General features: G+C 44.6%; 2 long non-coding RNA genes across 3 annotated transcripts; one reads left to right on the forward strand and one right to left on the reverse strand.

Annotated features, from left to right (window-relative positions):
• The first annotated feature begins 591 nt into the window (after window positions 1-591).
• LOC127335927 (uncharacterized) lies at window positions 592-2,730 on the forward strand. Of its 2 annotated transcripts, none has more exons than XR_007873069.2 (2): window positions 592-1,034; window positions 1,664-2,730. It is a non-coding gene; the product is annotated as an uncharacterized lncRNA (long non-coding RNA). The 2 variants fall into 2 exon arrangements; XR_007873070.2 differs by having other exon boundaries at window positions 2,019-2,730.
• Window positions 2,731-3,009: 279 nt separating this feature from the next.
• On the reverse strand, window positions 3,010-4,720 carry LOC127335928 (uncharacterized). Its single transcript, XR_007873071.1, has 2 exons — window positions 4,313-4,720; window positions 3,010-3,348 (listed from the first exon to the last, which is right to left on the reverse strand). It is a non-coding gene; the product is annotated as an uncharacterized lncRNA (long non-coding RNA).
• Window positions 4,721-21,590: the final 16,870 nt, after the last annotated feature.

Here is a 21,590-nt window from a genome sequence, read left to right on the forward strand (position 1 = left end):
GGAAATCATCGGAGGTGATTCTGACAGCGAATAGAACAGAACAACAACATCAAAAAAATGTTATCAGAGGGTGCACAAGGAATCAATGACGATAGGAAGGAAAGGAGCCAGCAAAGGAACCAGGCCTAGGTCCTCTGACGTGCCACAATCGACGATGGCCTGGACATTGGTGAGGAACTTCAACAAGGAGATGTGGCAGCAATGCAACTGACATTGAGCGTGCAATTTATGGAGGGACAAAGTGAATCAAGGGAGGATTGGGCGCTGCTTATAAAGATGGAGAAGAGACTAGGCGATGGGGCATGGAAGGGGATCGGACTGCTTATAATAGCCATGATGGCCATTTGCTACGTTTTAAAGTGCACTAAAACGAGATTTCAATGCCCTGAATGGAAATCCTATTAACCTTAGAATAAAATTTATGTTTAATTCGAAGGGAAAAAGATCACTAGATTGATTGAAATTAGAAGGGAGAGGTGGCTGCCATGAGACTGTAACAGAGCTGTGTACGTTTTTTTTTTTTTGAGAACAGCATCCTTCCTTTAGAGTTGTTTTGTGGTACCCTCAAATAAATAACAGCCCTCTATTTTCGTTCATCCAATGGCCTATAACAATTCATACCACTTCTAAACAGATGAGAAGTATTATTCATACCACAGTCAAATTTCAGCACCGTACCATAACAGGCCGTGAACGGGCCTGGCCTAAGAGCCCAAGAGAGCCCAATTCAAGTGCAATGCGTTGACATTCAGGGAAAAAACGTAACCCTCGTCTCCTTATCCAGCGAGTCAACACGGATGCATGGTGCCGCCGCCGAACTCCCGGGCAACTCCGGCGCCCCACCGCATTGGTCCCTCTTCTGCGCAAGATCCACACCTACCTGCCGCCCCCGTCCTCCTACCCCAAACTTAGCCACGTCCCGCCCGTGGCGCCTTCCCGCCTGGCCCCAATCAAGGACCCGACAGCGCCACCTTCCTCGTCCGTGGCGCGCTTCGTCTCGCCCCACCTTCGTCGTCTCCTCTGCAACCTGAAAGGTAAGAACCATGGCAACCTTCGCTATCTCTTAGCATTTGTCCTTATCTACTGATCCCCCATCTCTATTTTATCTTTTGTATTTGTATGTAGTTTTCTCTTCTGCAAACTAGTAGTTATCCATTCAATGGTTCATTCAAGTACTTGTTTTATTTTCTATCTAGTACATATCAGCAATGTTATCGCGCTGACAGCAAATTGATTTTATTACCCTACCTAAAAGAAGGTATAATATGCAACTCCTTGATTCATAAGGCTATGAGACGTGTGATATGATCTATCTGAAAAATCCCCGAACTGTAGTAAACTCACTTGCCAATATAACAATCAGTTAATCAATCTTCTAGTTCCACTCGATATGATTGGCAACCATCTTATTTATTCATTCTTTGTTGCTTGCCTGGAGAATCCGGGCTTTGTCATTACTCAGTACTGTTAGTGTGTATTTCAAGTCTCAGAGTAAGAAATAAAAATAGAAGATGCCTAAAATATGCAATACATGGTCAGTATAAATCTTAATGATTATTATTTATATCACCGGCTGGTATCTCCCATCTATTCAAACAATAAGTTGTTTTGTTGCCTTTTTTCATTGTTCAAGAGTTCATTGCTTCCTCTTATTTCCATGCAGGGAGATAAAGAATCTGGATTTGTAATAGTTTTTTCCTTTTTGCCATTTTATATCCTTTGTTGGCCTCTTGGTGCCATTTTACTCCTGAGTTTTCTAGCATTGACATGTATTCTGACAATCTTTCATGTCATGATTTTGATCTTTGAACTCAGCTCTGTCAAAAATTGCCAATAAAGTCATTAGGAAACTACTAGATGGTGTGTGTAATCCTGTCCTGATTTTCCGTATGAGTCAAATGCATTGTTCTACTAGTATTAAAATGAGTACTGTTTGGTCAAGTTCGCATGCAATCTGTCAAATGGTAATAAGCACTAATAATACATAAATATATGATGACCTATGTTATCTTCTTCAGCTAGCTCTCTTCCTCTAGGGGCTGTTCATGCCTTGAGGCCGGGACACAATGGCTACACTGGTGAGGGTGGGGACTCCAGCATGTCTTGGCCACGTGATGAGTCTTTGAGCACTTCCGTGTACATGCTTACTGTACTAAGCTTGCGAGCATCCCTGTGATGTTTTTCGATCTGCCATTTGATGTTTTCTCTGGTTTTGAGCAGTCCATTTTCTTCAGTGATCAGATTGTTCATGATTTCGACGACCCAAGCTGTCTTAGGTCCCACGACAAGGCTACTCAAGTGGATGCTGAGAAAATTAAGACGGACGGTTACAGTTGGAGGTAACAAGACATCACCTATTGATAGATGATTTGGAAGAGGAGGTTTGGGACGAAAATAATATTGTGAAACAATTATGTAGCGACAATATTCAACATGAGACATATCTAACATTTCATTGATGCGGTGATAGAAGAGTTGGAAGCGATGAAGAAATTATTAAGAAAGATGTTCCACATCAGGACAAGATAAAGGAGCTTGAGGTTCTTACACAGAAAATGATCAAATTTTCAGTGGCAACTAGTGCAGTCGCCTCAGCAACTGTCTTAAAATTTATTTTTGAACTTGTATTTTTGTTAAGCTGTGATTCGTGAGTGACTTGTAAATATTATTGAATTCATAATATCTGGTGGCAAGTCCTGTCATTTTAGAGGATGTTTTAGTTTTCTGTCATTTACTCTCTGTTATTTTCTATTGTTTGAGGATGTTTCATCATGTTAACAATTCATTTATATTTCATAACTTATTACTTGGTGTGTTGTATTTCCAGGTTCAGGTTCAATATACATGCAATTTCAATTTGATAAAGGACATCCTCACGTTCACCTTCTTTGGACTCAAAAGTAGCAGCTGGAGATTAACTACCTACTGTAGGTTCTCCAACACACAAATTCAAACCATGAGCCACTAACAATGCGGTTTCCTAATATCACTTATGTCACATGTGGTTCATGGAAGCAAACATTAAGTACTTCTTACTCCTTGATATGAGAAGAAACAAAGGACCCAGTAGCAACACCAGCACAGACTATCCCTGCTAATAATTCACTTGCAGCATTGTTCGCCACCAACCGAGAAGCAAAATCTTACAGTGGTGCTGGTCTCACTACACACCCTCAATGCTAATAATTCAGACTCTAAACCCTGTTGCCTCGCAAGTATTTCACCTCCTCCTTTCTAACATTGAACCATCATAGAACTGATTTCCTTCCTCCTCGCTTGCGAACGTCCTGCTAACCATGCGGCGATACTCTTCGTGCTTCTCCTCACCAGAGCCTTGATCATCCATGTCTGAAAACCTCCATCATAAAGATAAGATTCATGTTACTAGTCAAGTAAATCAGTTCTTTGAAAGAAAAAACAGCTTTATAATATACTTCATTTAACAGAACAAATATATCAGTAAAATATTTTGTTTCCTCATATTGTAAAAACAATTCTACTTTTTTTAGGGTCACAATTCTACTAGCCTAGCAAAATTATCATAGTACACATTCAGCATTCTTATTTTCACGGTCGCCAAGGATGGCATTTAATTACGTGTATCTGGCTCCATGCTGGGGCTGATCATTTACTCAACAATGTGCTTTGCCTTATATTTATTGCTATTCAACTTTAACAAGAATTTGGGTTTTGTTAGTGGAAGCCTTGCTTGCATTTTCTACCCTAGCCTTCTTGAATCAAACAAAAAAAAAAGTTATATCCTAATAATTGTTCTTTCATGGTCCTAGTCCAACTATTACTAAAAGCTTCGGACAATTTCACGAGCAACATCATTTGTTCTGTAAGTTGGATTGTTAGAGTGGAACCAAGAATATCAGGGTTTTGTAAACATGCAGATAAGCTACTTAGACTGAACTGGTAGGCACCGTACTAGTATACTACAACACCTGAAATGCAGAATGCCTCAAATTATCCTATCCATATCACTGATTTGTTTACAAAAACCCACACGAAACATGGACCAAAGTTTCTTCCAAGTGCTAGATGAATTAATGAAAATTTATATGCATACACATTCAATGCGTCTCTGCCTTACAGTACCGAATAATTTTGTCTGCTCATGGTACAGTGAAGATTGACATTGTTTGTATCATCTCTGGTTTTGATTCCGTTGGTGCCTCAGGTGCTTTGTTTGACTGATTGGGTCTATGCTTTCTGAAGTCATCACAAATTGGCCACTCTATGCAAATAAGGTTCTTTCTGAACTCATCCCATCAAGCCTCACTCACGGATGATTGAGGGGAACACGTACCTCCAGGAGGAGATTGGACCGGTGGTGTTCTGCAGTTCTACACAAACTGGTCGAGCAGGAGGAACGGCGCGGTGTCCACGTGGGAGGTGGACGGGGTGGCCGCGGGTCAGGACGAGGCGGCAGCGGCGGCGTGGAGAGGGCGCTAGCATCTGCCCGGTGGAGCCGCTGGCGGCGGCGTCATCTGGAGGCGGCGGCGTGTGCCAGGCGGAGGCGGTGGACGCTGTTCAGGAAGAGGCGGCGGCGGCGTGGAGGTGGCGCCGGCGTGTGCCCGGTGGAAGAGGCGGCGGCGTCCACTCGAGGCGGCGGCGTGATAAAAACAGATCGATTCTGGTCGCTGTCAATTATCGCTCTCAGCGCTTTTTTTTTTTCCTTCATAATTACGATTTTCTGGGCCTGATGGGCCTAATCTTCACTGCTTAATCTTAGCCGTATGTTGCAATTCATACCACTCCCTGTACCACGAGTGGTAAAAGGTACCATAAAACAAGCCCTTTATTAACTTATAATGTGCGGAATACAAACGCCTTCAGGCGGATTAACAAGCCAGGTATATCGACCTACTGGAAACGAAGACACAAATTGAGCCAGATCATGCGGCTCTTTATTCGAGCGACGATTTTCATGCACGTAAACCACCTCCGACAAGTCCCTCGCCACAGCCTTGATCTCCTGCAAGACATGGCTATACTTGCCCAAGTTGACTTCCTTTAATGCCACTACAACCGAGGAGCAATCGCTTGCCACTCGTATCTTGGATAGATCGAGATCAAGGGCAAGGTTCAGGCCCTCCCTCACTGCCATTGCTTCTAGAGTTTCGGGGTCCGTGATCGCATGAAATACCACCGCGGAGGCCCCCAGAAAAGGCTTGAAAAACCCCTTCATCCGAGCGTGCCACGGCTGCCACCGCTCCCGCCCTCCTAGTCTTCGCAAGCCCTGCGTCCACATTCACCTTCATCACGCCGCTAGGTGGCTTGACCCAACGCGGGTGCGACGGTGACCTTCCTGGAGCTTGCTTGTCCACTGTATGGCTCTTACTAGACTGCTCCAGGTCTCTCAGAAAACTCTCAACAAAATGATGAGTGCTCAAAGGGCTTTGGAAGAGATCCTCATGAATTGCCTTCCGACGTGCGTGCCATATCGCCCAAGCGGTAACAACCATACGCACTAGCTGGTCATGCGGCAGTGTATCGATCATAGTGAACAGCCAATTCCGTGCCTCTGGTTCTTGTGCCTGACACATATGTTCGACCATTTCTTCACACGATAATGTCCAAACACTCCTCGCCATCGCACAGTCTAGCTGCGAGAGTCGCCAAGAATCATCCTTCCCACAGATGCCACAATCGATGATGGCCTGGACATTGGTGAGGAACTTCAACAAGGAGATGCGGCAGCAATGCAAGTGACATTGAGCGTGCAATTTACGGAGGGACAAAGTGAATCAAGGGAGGATTGGGCGCTGCTTATAAAGATGGAGAAGAGACTAGGCGATGGGGCATGGAAGGGGATCAGACTGCTTGTAATAGCCATGATGGCCATTTGCTACGTTTTAAAGTGCACTAAAACGAGATTTCAATGCCCTGAATGGAAATCCTATTAACTTTAGAATAAAATTTATGTTTAATTCGAAGGGAAAAACATCACTAGATTGATTGAAATTAGAAGGGAGAGAGGTGGCTGCCATGAGACTGTAACAGAGCTGTGTACGTGCTGTGGAGAAGGAAGACGACTCGACTCGGTCGATTCGGCTGGATGGTCCAGGGCAGGTACGGCCCAAGAAAAGAAATAAAAGGAAAGAGAGAAAAGATAATAGAGTGAGGCCACGGGTGATGACTTGGGCTGGGTCCTTTCACTCTTTTTTTTTATTTCTTTCAATAACTTTTTTCTAGGCTTTTAAATGGATCCAAATAAAACTCTAAAATCTTTTAAAACTTAAAATAGTGTTTTAGAACATCAAGGAACCTATTTATTTTTCATAGTTTAAAATAAAACAATAATTTTATGCACTTTGGTCTAAATGGCTACTTGGGCATTAATATACCAAAATATGGTTTGGAGATTTTGTTTTCATAAATAAAATCCATCAAGGATTTGAAAACATTAAAATTCAAAATATTTTTGATTTGAAGATACTTTGAAAACAAAGGTTCTTGACAATAGCATTTGGGAAATAGTTTTAAATAATCTCAAAAAGTTTTAATTTCTTGCGAATTTTCAATCAAGTTCAAAAATCAAGCATTAACTTTATTTTTGTTTTACATTCCAAAATTTAGAAAATTCTGGGATATGACATGACGGCTTCAACCCCAACAACCTCTTCTACTCACCGGCGTACGAGCAAGCGCCTCAGCGCGAGTCAGGACCCGGTCCGGATGGCGCCCCATTCACTGGCCGCAGGGGGCCGCTCGAATTCGACGGCGCCGGTGCTGAAGAGGAGGAGGACGGGGGTGAGGACGAGGAGGAGGAGGAAGAGGAGGGGGTGGAGGACGACGACGACGACGAGGACGAAGAGGGCGGCGAGGAAGAGGACGAGGAGGGTGCCGGTGAGGATGATCTCGTGGAGGTAGACGCGGACGGCGTGAAGAAGGCGTCGGGCACACGAGGCCCCAAGTGGACGGTTTTGGAGGATCTATGTCTGTGCGAGTCGTGGGCGACGATGAGCCATGACTCCATCATCGGCGCCAACCAAAAATACGGGAAAGTATTGGGCGAGGATCAAGGCCGAATTCGATTAGCGCAAGCTTATCAATAGCGACTACAACAAAGTGACAATGAAGAGGAGCCAAAAGGCAATGTAGACGCGATGGGCCATCATCCAGGCGTCGGTGAACTCCTTCCATGGGTACAATCACGACTTAGTGACCAGAGGCGACAGCGGCGCCGATGTCGCCCAACTGGTACGACTCTTTCTTACATAATCTGTAGCGTCTACATTGTGTTCGATGAAATGATTCTGCTTCCTTTGGTTAGTTTGATAAGGCCATGGATTTGTACCGGAAGAACTCGGAAGGTCACAAGTCTTTCACGTTGATGCATTGCTATAGCAAGCTTAAAATGAACCACAAATGGCAGTTGACGCGCCTGTCGTTGTCCAAGGGGAAGGACGCCATTGATTTGGACGCGCCGCTGGCAACGTCGGCAGGGCGTCCTACTGGCAACAAGGCTGCCAAGGGCGCCTTGCCCGACGCTGCGTCGTCTGAGAAGACGCAGGCGTCGATCACGAAATGCCTCGCCGACGTCTCCTCGACCTTTCTCTCCTGCGACAAAAAGGCCGACGAAAGATGGGCGGAGCTGCTCAAGAGGCAAGAGGAGAAGTTGGAGCTCAAGAAACGCAGGGACGACATGTCCCTGCTGAGAGCGTCGACAGAGGGAATGTCTCCCTGGATGCGAGCGGCGCACAACTTCTTCAAAGGCCAGATCCTCGACGACATCGAAGCTAAAATGGCGGCGGCGACGCGGCGGCCCAGGCAGCGGCAGCAACACCGGAGCAAGAGCCAGTAGACGCGTCTTCTGCTGCTACACCTGCGTCGGGCTCTGCCTCTGCGTCGGCGACGGAGCAAACGGAGCATGCACAACACCGGGCAGATCGCGACGAGGTCATCGTGATCGACGGGCCTACGTCAACTCAGGATGCGTTGCCGTCGGCCAACCCCTTCTTCTAATTTAGCATGCACCACCGGTCTGTAATATGATCGCGCGCCCAGTACTTTGATCGTCGCTACTCTGATCGCGACGATTCGGCGAGAACGATCTCTTTTGAATGCAAACTATTTAAATTTCTGATTGGCGGCGGCGTTTGGGGACGCGACTGGGGAGCGACGTCCCACAAACGCAGCACGAACAAAACACGTCACCCAAACGCTCGATCCGGCGCGTTTTGGGGACGGTTTGGGGGACGCGATTGGAGATACTCTTATAGTACCTACGTTGTAAAATAAATGTTGCAGTTTTGAACAAATACAAATAACTTAGATGTATTTTAGTTATAAATGCGCACACTGTATGTATCCTCACCGGTTCTATTTAGTGCGCCCTCTCTGCTCACCTCCGCTGGCCTCTACACCACCGCCACACTATGCCAGGCCGGCTCATCACTATGTAATCGGTGCTGGGCCAAAATGGCCGCACGCCACCAGCGGCGCCGCAGCCACCACCGCACAAGGTTTTCTTTTTCTCCATAGTAATTTTTTACCGTATGACATCAGAAATTAAGTTACCGCGAAATCTTGTAAGTCTCAGGATTTTTTTCATTCGAGTTTATTCAAACAAAATTTGAATTCAAAAAATTACTGTACAAAATAAAGAAATTTCAACTTATACTGCAATAGTATAGCTTCTACGGTGCAGCGATAGGACTCTTCCGTCGAAAATAAGGAGGTCGCGCTCTCTAATCACAGTTCTGCCAGCTATCTCTCTTTGAAGCTCCGTGCCACCTAACCATCCCGCCACAAGAAGCTTTCTGATTCTCACTAATCTATATCTATATCTATATCTATATCTATATCTATCTATATCTATATCTATATATACCTAATAATAAAGGAGCTAGGGTTTCTGCCAAAAAGTTTCGTCAACGCTTTTTTTTGGACCGTTTTGCCCTCCCACCAAACCGCATAATACAGCATAATACCATTGCATACCGGTTCCTTATATTTTTTTTTCTCATCCCAAACAAACCAACTGTACAGACCCGCCGCCAGCGTCCCGCGCACGTCGCCCCGCTGCGTCCCTCGCGTCCTGGTGATCCATTCCACAGGGTGTGGTGCGTCCGTCAACCGCGTCGTACCAGTAAATTGGCCCATGGGCCTAGACGGCTCACGCGCCGATCAGTACGATAAAGAAATCAACATGATGTATTGATATTTTAGTCCCACCTCGCTCGCTAATACCAACTTTTGCCGGTTTATATGCTTACAAATTTCCTGGATTATCAGCGAGCTGTCCCAATATATCAACCTGCAGAACTGTTGTCTAGAATTGAAGAATTGCAGGCAGACATGATCTTGGATCGATGAATTTGAGGAATGGGGAAAGAGAGACAGAGTGACGGAAGGTTAACAAGAAAGGTGGGGGAAAGAGAGGCATTAGGGAGCCGGGCAAGAGGCCAGAGCTCGATCCAACCAGGCCGGGGAGCTTCCTGAATCCTGGCGCCCGGCAGGAAGTCACAAAGCGTGCGGGGTGGTTGGACGGCCAGAGCTCGATCCTACCAGGCCGAGGAGCTTCCTGGCGCCCGGCACGAAGACACGGACGAGGGGAATCGCGGTGAGGAAGCCGCGTCTCGCGTCCTAAGAGCATCCCCACTCGTTGGCGCTCCCCACGTCCAAATCCGGCGAAATTTTCGTCCGGATTGGAGGAAGATTTGGCCTGGGGAGCGCCGAAGTTCCAGCCGTCCCCCCGGCAGGAAACCCCCAACCTCGACCATTTGACATATTTCAAACAAATTTAACATAAAATTTAACAAGTTCGGCGATCAAGAGTACGAAAATTGCTGAAACAAATTCGGCGATAATCAGTACAATGTTTAACAAGTGCTGAAACAAATGAAGCACACAATTTCATAATTTTTCAAACAAATTAAGACAGACTAGTTGGCGTCGGCGTTGGCGTTGCCTCGGAGCCTCCATATGTGCTCCACCAGATCATCTTGCAGCAGCTGATGCATTGTAGAGTCTCGAATCTCCTGGCGCATAGCAATGAAGGCGGCCCATGATGGAGGCACCTGGTGATTAGGCTGTGCAAGAGGACCCTCTCTCTCATATGGTGCTTCTTGCTCAGCCAGAGGAACCGGATGCTTTCGCTCATTTTCAATAATCATATTGTGTAGGCACACACTGCAGTTCATCACCTCCCACATCTGATCTTTGGACCAAGTCATAGCGGGGAACCAGGGCAATGACAAATCTCTGCTGGAGGACACCAAATGCACGCTCGACGTCTTTTCGGCAAGCTTCTTGTTTCTTGACAAACTCGCAAAGTTTGGGGGTGCTAGGGTTCGAGATAGTCTTCACAAATATTGCCCACTTTGGATAGATACCGTCTGCAAGGTAGTTTCCTTTGTTGTAGTGCCGACCATTGATCACATAGTCCACCGGGGGAGCATGACCCTCAACAAGCTTGGAAAAGACCGGGGAGCAGTTTAGGACGTTGATGTCATTGTTGGATCCAGGCATACCAAAGAAAAAGTGCCAAATCCAGAGATCATGGGTAGCCACTGCTTCAAGTATCACAGTGCAGCCTTTTTTGTGACCCTTGTACATTCCCTGCCACGCAAACGGACAGTTCTTCCATTGCCAATGCATGCAGTCAATACTTCCAAGCATCCCTGGAAAACCTCTAGCTTCATTTGTTGCAAGGATCCTCTGAGTGTCTTCGACAGTGGGTGATCTCAAGTAATAGTCCCCGAACACTGCTATGAAGGCCCTGCAGAACCGGTAGAAACAATCAAGGGCGGTGGACTCCGCCATCCGAAGATAGTCATCTGCAGTATCACCGGGTGCTCCATACGCCAGCATCCTCATAGCCACTGTGCACTTCTGCAGTGACGAAAATCCAACCAAACCAGTGTAATCCGCCTTGCATCTGAAGTAGGGATCAAAGTCTCGGATGGCATACACAATTTGCAGAAATAGCTTTCTGCTCATCCTGAAACCACGCCGGAAAACACTCTCACCGTGCAATGGATTGTCGGCGAAGTAGTCGGCGTACAACATGCAGTAGCCCTCCATTCGCTGTCTCGGCTTGCACTTCCGGCGACCTGGTGCCGACCCACCACGTCGACCAGTTGCCAGTCCGGCGTACATGCTTGCCAAGCAACCGAAGATCATCATGTGCTCGTCGTCTTGGGCGGCTGCTGCCATCTCTTCTTGCATAAGCTCGACGAACATCTGCTCCTCCTCTTCGTCTGAGTCCATGGCCGGCGAGGCAAATGGACGAACACCTGACGAGCGTGGTCGAGGCAACCCGAGCCGCGAGCTACGAGGAGCAGGCCAAAGTCGGAAAACAGGCCGGCGGAAGAGCAGCCAGATAGGCCGTCGTCGAAAGACGGCGGAATATAGGCAGGTGGGGAAGGAGGGACGGCGGAATCTGGGCAACAAGCCAGCGGGGTGGTGCCGGCGGCGAGAGAGATACGAGGGGTGGCGGTGGGGTTCGTGTGTCGAGTCACCGACAGATCGGGCCCTTCCCCGCTTTTCACTCGTCCGGAGTCCCCGATAGGTCCCCGGGGGGCCGGGGATGGCGTGGGGTCGCCGGATGGATGAAGGGCCAAATCCGGACGAAAACGAGGAACCTGGGGCGCGACTGGGCCGAATTTCGCCGTCCGGATGGGAAAAACGTCGCTCGGGGGCCTCGTCGGGGGGACGAGTGGAGATGCTCTAAAGCAGGGGTTGGGATCGGAAGTGAGCAAGCTAAAAGACGCACGACTCCCTGACTGAGCAAAGCCAAAAACGCACGACTCCCTCTCCAACCTGGCCACATCCTACACAAAACTTATAAGGCTAGCCATAGTGCAAAGTATCATATAGTGGTATCATCCATATGATACAAGTCTATGATACTACCCCTATAGTGGTTAGTATCATCTAGTAGTATCATAATCTCATGATATTTAATTATATGTAGAATCTCAATGCAATTATGTGTATAGGATGTATTTGACATTAAATTTTCTAGTTTCACGTGCTATGATACAGTATCATATTATGATACCACTAGCATATCTCTTCTTATTAATTATAGCGCCACATCAGATTTTTGCCAAGATGACATGCATGATACTCCTTATGATACTAGCACTATGGCTAGCCTTGCCTTATTTTTCATGTTTCACATTTTTTACATCAAACTCAGTACAACCTTTAATGAGACGAATCACACCTGCTGAGCGGGGACATCCGATAAAATGATATGGACAATTGTGCTAAGTATGCTTGCAACAATGTGGTGTCGCAAATATGGCCGACGGAATGTTCGCAGTTTTTTGTCCACGACCTAGAGGCTGATTGTAACTTGCTGTTTTCTGATTAATAAAGCTCATGACATTCTCAAAAAAAAAAATGATATTCCAAAAGTTAAATGCTTTTCCTGGTTTAAAATAATTGTATACAAATAAAGCTCATGAGTTTGGTCTTACTTCACCCTAAACGAAAGAAATATATCTACACATGTTTATTGTGTAGATACAGATCCATCTTTTATGCAATTACTTTAAAACTGAGGAAGTGCGCCCACGGCACCAAGGTTGTGCCGGCCTATAATGGGACACAACATTAACGTGTGCCTACCGGACGGATTACCATGTGTCAAGCGAAAAAAAACCCACCTATGCACTCTTTTCTGATGTAGTTATTTTTGGTGATTTTTGCCAACCTAGCACGAACACGGCAATTAGACGTGTGCCTCGGTTTTATAACCGTCAGGGCCCTTGTCCCTTGTAGTACCGTTGCCAAAAAAATTCATTGCTACGCATGCTTCGTATTTGTATGAAAACCACCATTTTTTATGGTGGGAGGAGAACCGCCAAAGAAATATATCTTAGAATGACACGACCCAATAAAAACCAAGCCAATTATCTACATTATACTTGTGCCCCCGTTACCTCATCAAATATAAACTCATATCCAATTACTCCCCCGTTCCTAAATAATATTCATTAATAAATAAAATCAATCAATAGCAATATAATGGTAATTTTATTTTCTTAAGAAATATCAACACACCGTCTTCTCGATAGTGGCCCTGCAATATTTTTTTAAAAGAATATGTGGGAAAAGCCTCTACATTGATTTTATTTTTAAAATAATAAGAAACCAAATCTGCATCTCTGGAGATTTGAATCCGGATGGTTGGGTTTGTACAACCACTTTCTTAACAAAGTGAGCTAGGCTCACTTGCCCTAGAAGATACTGGTGTCACTTCCAACACTGAAGGCACTAGCCATCGTGGGAAATACGAGCGACACTAGATTACGCAAAGTAGTTGAATTTTAAAATTAACCCGTAGCAACGCACAAGCTTTTATGCTATCTATACCTAATAATAAAGGAGCTAAGGTTTCTGCCAAAAAAATTGTCAACGCTTTTTTTAGGATCGTTTTGCTCTCCCACAAAATCCCTTAATACTGCGTGTGCCATCGTACCGTTTCGGAGCGGTTTGTTGACCCATCGTCCCCAATGCCCTGTGCCGTTCCTCATCCCGCTGCCGCCGGCTGCTATGGGTCGAGCAGTCGAACGCTGCATGTGGGCTTTAGCGAGAGAAGAGAGGTGGGCGCTGGAAGCAGTGGCGAGGCTCTCGGTAGGGCAAGGCCTGGCGGCCGCCCTACCTTAGAGCATCTCCAGTCGCGTCCCCCAAAGCGTCCCCCAAAGGGATTTGGGGCGCGCCAGACAGAAAATGTGTTCCAGCCGCGTCCCCCAAAGCCCATTTTTGTCCGACGCCCCGAGCCCATCCCCGTCCCACAGGGGACGCACCCGGGGACGCCGGACACACCGAAAAGCGAGGCGGGCTCCCACATGTCGGCGACTATTTGCATAAACCGTTGGTTCGCGCCTCTTTTCTCGACGCTCCTTCCTTCCCGCACCTCCCACCCCACCGCCGCCGCAGGATTTCCCGGCCGTTTGGGCGTCTGATCTCTGCTGAGAGTCGGCACCGTCGACGCGGCTGGGGCTCCCGCAGGTCGTGCCGCCGCCGCCGCGTCGCCAGCGCGTTCCAGAACGCGCCGTCAAATCCGCCCCACCTCCACGCACAGAAGGTGCTCGACGACTTGCCAGGTAGGCGCGATTGGCCGCTGTTTGTTGCATCGTCTGCCTCGGCGCAATTTTAACCATTGATTTTGCTTTAGCCATGGACAGCGATGATGAGATGGTTGCCCTGCTGCTGGAGGACGAGCAAGCCTTCGACGACGACCTGCGGGAGCATTTGCTGATCATCGCGTCCCTCCAGGACATGCTTGACGCTGAGGCGGAGAAGAGGAAGAGGCCTGATACGCGTAAAGCACACGTCCGTTGGGAACCCCAAGTGGAAGGTATGATGCGTATAGAAGCAAGTTTCCCTCAGTATGAAACCAAGGTTATCGAACCAGTAGGAGCCAAGAAGCACGTGAAGATTGTTGGTGGAGGAGTGTAGTGCGGCGCAACACCAGTGAAACCGGCACCAACGTGGAACCTGCACAACACAATCAAAGTACTTTGCCCCAACGTAACAGTGAGGTTGTCAATCTCACCGGCTTGCTGTAAACAAAGGATTAACCGTATAGTGTGGAAGATGATGTTTGTTTGCGAAGAACAGTAAAGAACAAGTATTGCAGTAGATTGTATTTCAGATGTAAAGAATGGACCGGGGCCCACAGTTCACTAGTGGTGTCTCTCCGATAAGATAACTAGCATGTTGGGTGAACAAATTATAGTTGGACAATTGACAAATAGAGATTCACATACATATATCATGATGACTACTATGAGATTTAATCAGGGCATTACGACAAGGTACATAGACCGCTATCCAGCATGCATCTATGCCTAAATAGTCCACATTCAGGTTATCATCCGAACCCCTTCCAGTATTAAGTTGCAAACAACAGACAATTGCATTAAGTATGGTGCGTAATGTAATCAACACAAATATCCTTAGACAAAGCATCGATGTTTTATCCCTAGTGGCAACATCACATCCACAACCTTAGAACTTTCGTCATCGTCCTGCATTCAATGGAGGCATGAACCCACTATCGAGCATAAATACTCCCTCTTGGAGTTACAAGTATCAACTTGGCCAGAGCCTCTACTAGCAACGGAGAGCATGCAAGAACATAAACAACACATATATGATAGATTGATAATCAACTTGACATAGTATTCAATATTCATCGGATCCCAACAAACACAACATGTAGCATTACAAATAGATGATCTTGATCATGATAGGCAGCTCACAAGATCTAACATGATGGCACAATGAGGAGAAGACAACCATCTAGCTACTGCTATGGACCCATAGTCCAGGGGTGAACTACTCACACATCGATCCGGAGGCGATCATGGCGATGAAGAGCCCTCCGGGAGATGATTCCCCTCTCCGGCAGGGTGCCGGAGGCGATCTCCTGAATCCCCCGAGATGGGATTGGCGGCGGCGGCGTCACAGTAATGTTTTCCGTATCGTGGCTCTCGATACTGGGGGTTTCGCGACAAAGGCTTTAAGTAGGCGGAAGGGTAGGTCAGGGGGCGTCACGAGGGCCCCACACGCCAGGGCCGCGCGGCCAAGGCCTGGGCCGCGCCGCCCTAGTGTGTTGGTGCCTCGTGGCCCCACTTCGTATCTCCTCCGGTCTTCTGGAAGCTTCGTGGAAAAATAAGACCCTGGGCGTTGATTTCGTCCAATTCCGAGAATATTTCCTTACTAGGATTTCTGAAACCAAAAACAGTAGAAAACAGCAACTGGCTGTTCGGCATCTTGTCAATAGGTTAGTGCCGGAAAATGCATAAATATGACATAAAGTGTGTATAAAACATGTGAGTATCATCAATAAAGTAGCATGGAACATAAGAAATTATAGATACGTTTGAGACGTATCAAGCATCCCCAAGCTTAGTTCCTACTCGCCCTCGAGTAGGTAAACGATAACAATGATAATTTCTGAAGTGACATGCTATCATAATCTTGATCAATACTATTGTAAAGCATATGAAGTGAATGAAGTGATTCGAAGCAATGGTAAAGACAATGATTAAACAACTGAATCATATAGCAAAGACTTTTCATGAATCGTACTTTCAAGACAAGCATCGATAAGACTTGCATAGGAGTTAACTCATAAGGCAATAAATTCTTAGTAGAGAGTTTTGAAGCAGCACAAAGGAAGATATAAGTTTCAGCTGGTGCTTTCAACTTCAACATGTATATCTCATGGATAATTGTCAACACAAAGTAATATGATGAATGCAAATAAGCAAATATGTAGGAATCAATGCACACAGTTAACACAAGTGTTTGCTTCTAAGGTAGAAGGAAGTAGGTAAACTGACTCAACATAAAGTAAAAGAATGGCCCTTCGCAGAGGGAAGCAGGGATTAAATCATGTGCTAGAGCTTTTCAAGTTTTGAAATCATATAGAGAGCATAAAAGTAAAGTTTTGAGAGGTGTTTGTTGTTGTCAACGAATGGTAGTGGGTACTCTAACTACCTTATCAACCAGCAAGAGCGGCTCCCATGAAGGACGTTATTTCTACCACCATGGTAGATCATCCCTCTTCTCTTTTGTTTACACAAGCATTTTATTATTTATGGATGACACTCCTCCCCACCTTTCCTTTCTCAAGCCATGGCTAACCGAATCCTCGGGTGCCTTCCAACAATCTCATACCATGGAGGAGTGTCTATTTTTTTTCTTTTTCTTTTTGCAAAATTAAGTTGCTCACTGATTGATCGGGGCAAAGCATGTGAAGAGAATTATTAATGCAAGTTAATTAATCGGGGCTGGGAACCCCATTGCCAGCTCTTTTTGCAAAATTATTGGATAAGCGGATGAGCCACTAGTCCATTCGTGAAAGTCTATCCGAAGTAAATGACAAGATCGAAAGATAAAACACCACATACTTCCTCATGAGCTATAAAACATTAACACAAATAAGAGATAATAACTTTTGAATTGTTTAAAGGTAGCACATGAAGTATTTACTTGGAATGGCAGAAAAATACCATGTAGTAGGTAGGTATGGTGGACACAAATGGCATAGGTGTTGGCTCAAGGTTTTGGATGCACTCAGGTGAATTAACAGGTGTAGCAGCATTTTCATTAGGAGTTTCAGTATTTCCAATTTGTCTAGACCTAGCAATTGTAGCATCTAGAAAAGATCCTAACGAACCACTATCATCAAGCACAGCAGAAGCATCATCAAAGTTATAAGAGGAATTTTCAGATTCAGCAGAAGTACCAGCATTTGAAGCTTGTGGTGGTGAAACAAGTTTACTTATCACAGATAGTGAATCAAGAGCAGCAGAGTGATACGTCTCAAACGTATCTATAATTTCTTATGTTCCATGCTACTTTATTGATGATACCTACATGTTTTATACACATTATATGTCATTATTATGCGTTTTCCGGAACTAACCTATTGACGAGATGCCGAAAGGCCAGTTGCTGTTTTCTGCTGTTTTTGGTTCTAGAAAGGCTGTTCAGGCAATATTCTCGGAATTGGACGAAATCAACGCCAAACCTCCTATTTTTCCCGGAAGGCTCCAGAACACCGAAGTAGAGTCGGAGAGGGGCCAGGGGGCCACCACACCATAAGGCGGCGCGGGCCAGACCCTGGCCGCGCCGGCCTATGGTGGGGCCACCCTGCCAGCCCTCCTGCGCCGCCTCTTCGCCTATATAACCCCTTTCGACCTAAAAACGCAGTACCTCTTGACGAAACTCCAGAAAGACTCCCGGGGCGCCGCCACATCGCGAAACTCCAATTCGGGGGACAGAAGTCTCTGTTCCGGCACCCTGCCGGGACGGGGAATTGCCCCCGGAGTCATCTCCACCGCCGTCTCCACCGCCATCTTCACCGCCATCGCTGCCCCCATGATGAGGAGGGAGTAATTCACCCCCGGGGCTGAGGGCTCCGCTGTAGCTATGTGGTTCATCTCTCTCCCATGTACCTCAATACAATAATCTCATGAGCTGCTTTACATGATTGAGATTCATATGAGTTTTGTATCACTACTATTTTATGTGCTACTCTAGTGATGTTATTAAAGTAGTTTTATTCCTCCTGCATGGTGTAATGGTGACAGTGTGTGCATCCGTGTTAGTACTTGGCATAGGCTATGATTATGATCTCTTGTAGATTATGAAGTTAACTATTGCTATGATGGTATTGATGTGATCTATTCCTCCTACATGGTGTGAAGGTGACAGTGTGCATGCTATGTTAGTACTTGGTTTAGTCGTGTTGATCTTTCATGCACTCTAAGGTTATTTAAATATGAACATTGAATTGTGGAGCTTGTTAACTCCGGCATTGAGGGTTCGTGTAATCCTACGCAATGTGTTCATCATCCAACAAGAGAGTGTAGAGTATGCATTTATCTATTCTGTTATGTGATCAATGTTGAGAGTGTCCACTAGTGAAAGCAGGATCCCTAGGCCTTGTTTCCAAACATCGAATCTCCGTTTGTTTACTGTTTTGTTGCATGTTTACTCGCTGCCATATTTTATTCAGATTGCTATTACCACCCATATACATCCATATTACTTGTATTTCACTATCTCTTCGCCGAACTAGTGCACCTATACATCTGACAAGTGTATTAGGTGTGTTGGGGACACAAGAGACTTCTTGCTTTGTGGTTGCAGGGTTGCTTGAGAGGGATATCTTTGACCTCTTCCTCCCTGAGTTCGATAAACCTTGGGTGATCCACTTAAGGGAAACTTGCTGCTGTTCTACAAACCTCTGCTCTTGGAGGCCCAACACTGTCTACAAGAATAGAAGCACCCGTAGACATCAAGCACTTTTCTGGCGCCGTTGCCGGGGAGGTAAGGTAAAAGGTATTAACATCCTCCGACTACTAAGCTATTTCCTAGCACTGTTGCCGGTGTGTGAGTGCTCGAAGCTATCTCCTTTAGATTCTGCAATTGCATCTTTTTGTTTCTTGTTTTTATTTTCACTAGTTAGGCATAATGGAAAACAACAAAAAATTTGGTGAGCTTTTTAATCTTTTTCCTGATTTAGAATTGTTTGATGCGAAAATTAAAAAACCTATGGAACCTTATTTGCATGCTAGTAGCGATGTTATTAGTATGAATGCAATTACTGCTAATACTATGGAGAAGTCTAAGCTTGGGGAAGCTAGTTTTTGTGATCTTTTTAGCTTCCCATCTTTAGGGGAGAAAATTTGCTCTGATAATACTTTATCTCCCATATGCGATAACTCTAATGATGCTTGTGATATTTTAAATGCACCTACTGAAAGTATTCCATATAAAATACCTATGAAAATTATTGAACGTGTTATGGATAACCGCTATGAAGGGGATGGAACTGTCCATCCTGGAGATCATTTACTGTTTTTGCATGAATTATGCGGGTTATTCAAGTGTGCAGGTATCTCTATGGATGAAGTGAAGAAGAAATTATTCTCTATGTCGTTGTCTGGTAAAGCGGCGCATTGGCATAAACTGCTGAAGGATGAGCATTCTCTTGATTGGAAGGATATTGTGCCTCTATTTTATTCTAAATTCTATCCTCCAAGTGAAATTCGCAAAGACCGAAACCGAATATATAATTTCTGGCCTCATGATGGAGAGAGTATTGCCCAAGCATGGGAGAGATTGAAGTCTTTAATGCTCAAATGCCCCAATCATGAGCTTCCAGGTAATATCATCATTGATAATTTCTATGCAAGACTTTCTTTTCAAGATAAGACCTTGCTGGATACTATTTGTTCTGGATCATTCACGCGCAACAAAGAAGAGTTTAAAAGGGACCTTCTTGATCGGATTAAGGAGAACGCTGAAGATTGGGAGAACGACAAAGGTAAAGAGTCAGGTATAAATTATGATTATGAATGCATTGAAACTTTTATGGATACCGATAAATTTCGAAATATGAGTGCTACTTATGGTCTTGACTCTCAAGTTGCTGCAAATCTTTATAAAGCCTTTGCTTCTCATTTTGAATTGCCTAAAAAGAATTTTGATAAGTATCATGAACCTTTTAAAGAGGCTTGCATGAAGAATGAAATTGTTGTTAATTATTGCAATAAGCATGCTCAAACTCCTAAGAATGCTATTTCCTATAAGCATGTTAATTTTTGTGGAATACATAGACCTTGTGGAATTAATCAAATCAAAGATGAATATTGTATCCATCATGCTAATGAAAAAACTAGAAAGTGGTTTAGGGCTCTAGATGATCTTGGTAAAAAAGTTTGTGCCCTCTATCCTTTTATTTGTGAAGTTTGCCATGAAGTGGGCCATTTTAATTTTCAATGCCCCTCCAATGATAATTTGAACCCAATGAGTGCTGCAAATTTGTATTGTGATGATGAAATTACTCCTAATCAGCATGATGAACTTACTTTATTTTTGGGGTGTGAAGAATTGTCGAGAAAAATCTCTTTGTTACATATGAGTGATCTTGATATTGATGATGTCCTGCATGGGTGTTTTTCTTATTGCATTGATAATAGTCATACAAATACTTACATACAAAATATTTTAGAAGATGACACCTTGCCAAAATATGATAGGACCGCTGTGTGTTTTCAACTAATTAATGAAAAGGAGGGATCCTCCCAAGTTTCTTCTATTGTTTCTAAAAGTAAATCAGGTTATGCGGACAAGCCACCCTTCACGCCTCTTCCTCCTAAAGAAGGGAACAAGAAGAAGAAGAAGAAGAAGGAGAATAAAAAGAAAGAGGTAACGGCGTATCCCGCGTGAATGAGATAACGCTAGGTAACCGTAAGTATGTTGCTCCTAATGATTATTGTGATAATAAATCTGAATACGATGATCTTCCTATGCCCTTTACATACGTTAGCGATCATGATTTGAATGAGCACACTACTTTTGATATTACAAATCTCTGGGAAACTAATTCTGAAAATGATGATAATAATTGCCATTGTGTCAGTGCTATCCGTGCTTCCTCCCATAATGATATAGAAAGCTCTAAGCTCGGGGAAGAGGTGTTTGAAAATCCTTTTGCTACTGGTCATTATGTTCTTGATACATCTCCTTCTAATAACAATGATGGTATGGACACAGATAAACCGACTGTGAAAGATAACTATTCTATTTCTTATGATGACACTGTGCCTCCGATCTTTGATGATTATTATAAAGAATGCTATGATATAGGTTATAACTATCCTTATGAAACTTGTCATAGTCATGATTGGATTACCAAAAACAATTCCCTTAATATGCAACTTGTTTACCATGTTCAAATTCTTGATAATAATCTTGCTCCAATTACTATTAATGAGAATAACTTTTCTTATGCCAAATTTAATGATACTTCTATGCATATGAACCATGATAAGAATGTTTTAAGAGATGGGTATATTGTGGATTTCATCAATGATGCTACTGAAAGTTATTATGAGAGAGGGAAACATGTTTATATGCATCTTAATAATATTAAGTTTCCCCTCTTTATGTTGAGAATTTTGAAGTTGCGCTTGTATTGCCTTCTTATGCTTGTCACTTTGTTCTTCATGAATTCATTTGTGTACAAGATTCTTTTTCATAGGAAGCATGTTAGACTTAAATGTGTTTTGAATTTGCTTCTTGATGCTCTCTTTTTG

The sequence above is a fragment of the Lolium perenne genome, chromosome 2, assembly GCF_019359855.2.
Source record: "Lolium perenne isolate Kyuss_39 chromosome 2, Kyuss_2.0, whole genome shotgun sequence".
Classification (NCBI taxonomy): domain Eukaryota; kingdom Viridiplantae; phylum Streptophyta; class Magnoliopsida; order Poales; family Poaceae; genus Lolium; species Lolium perenne.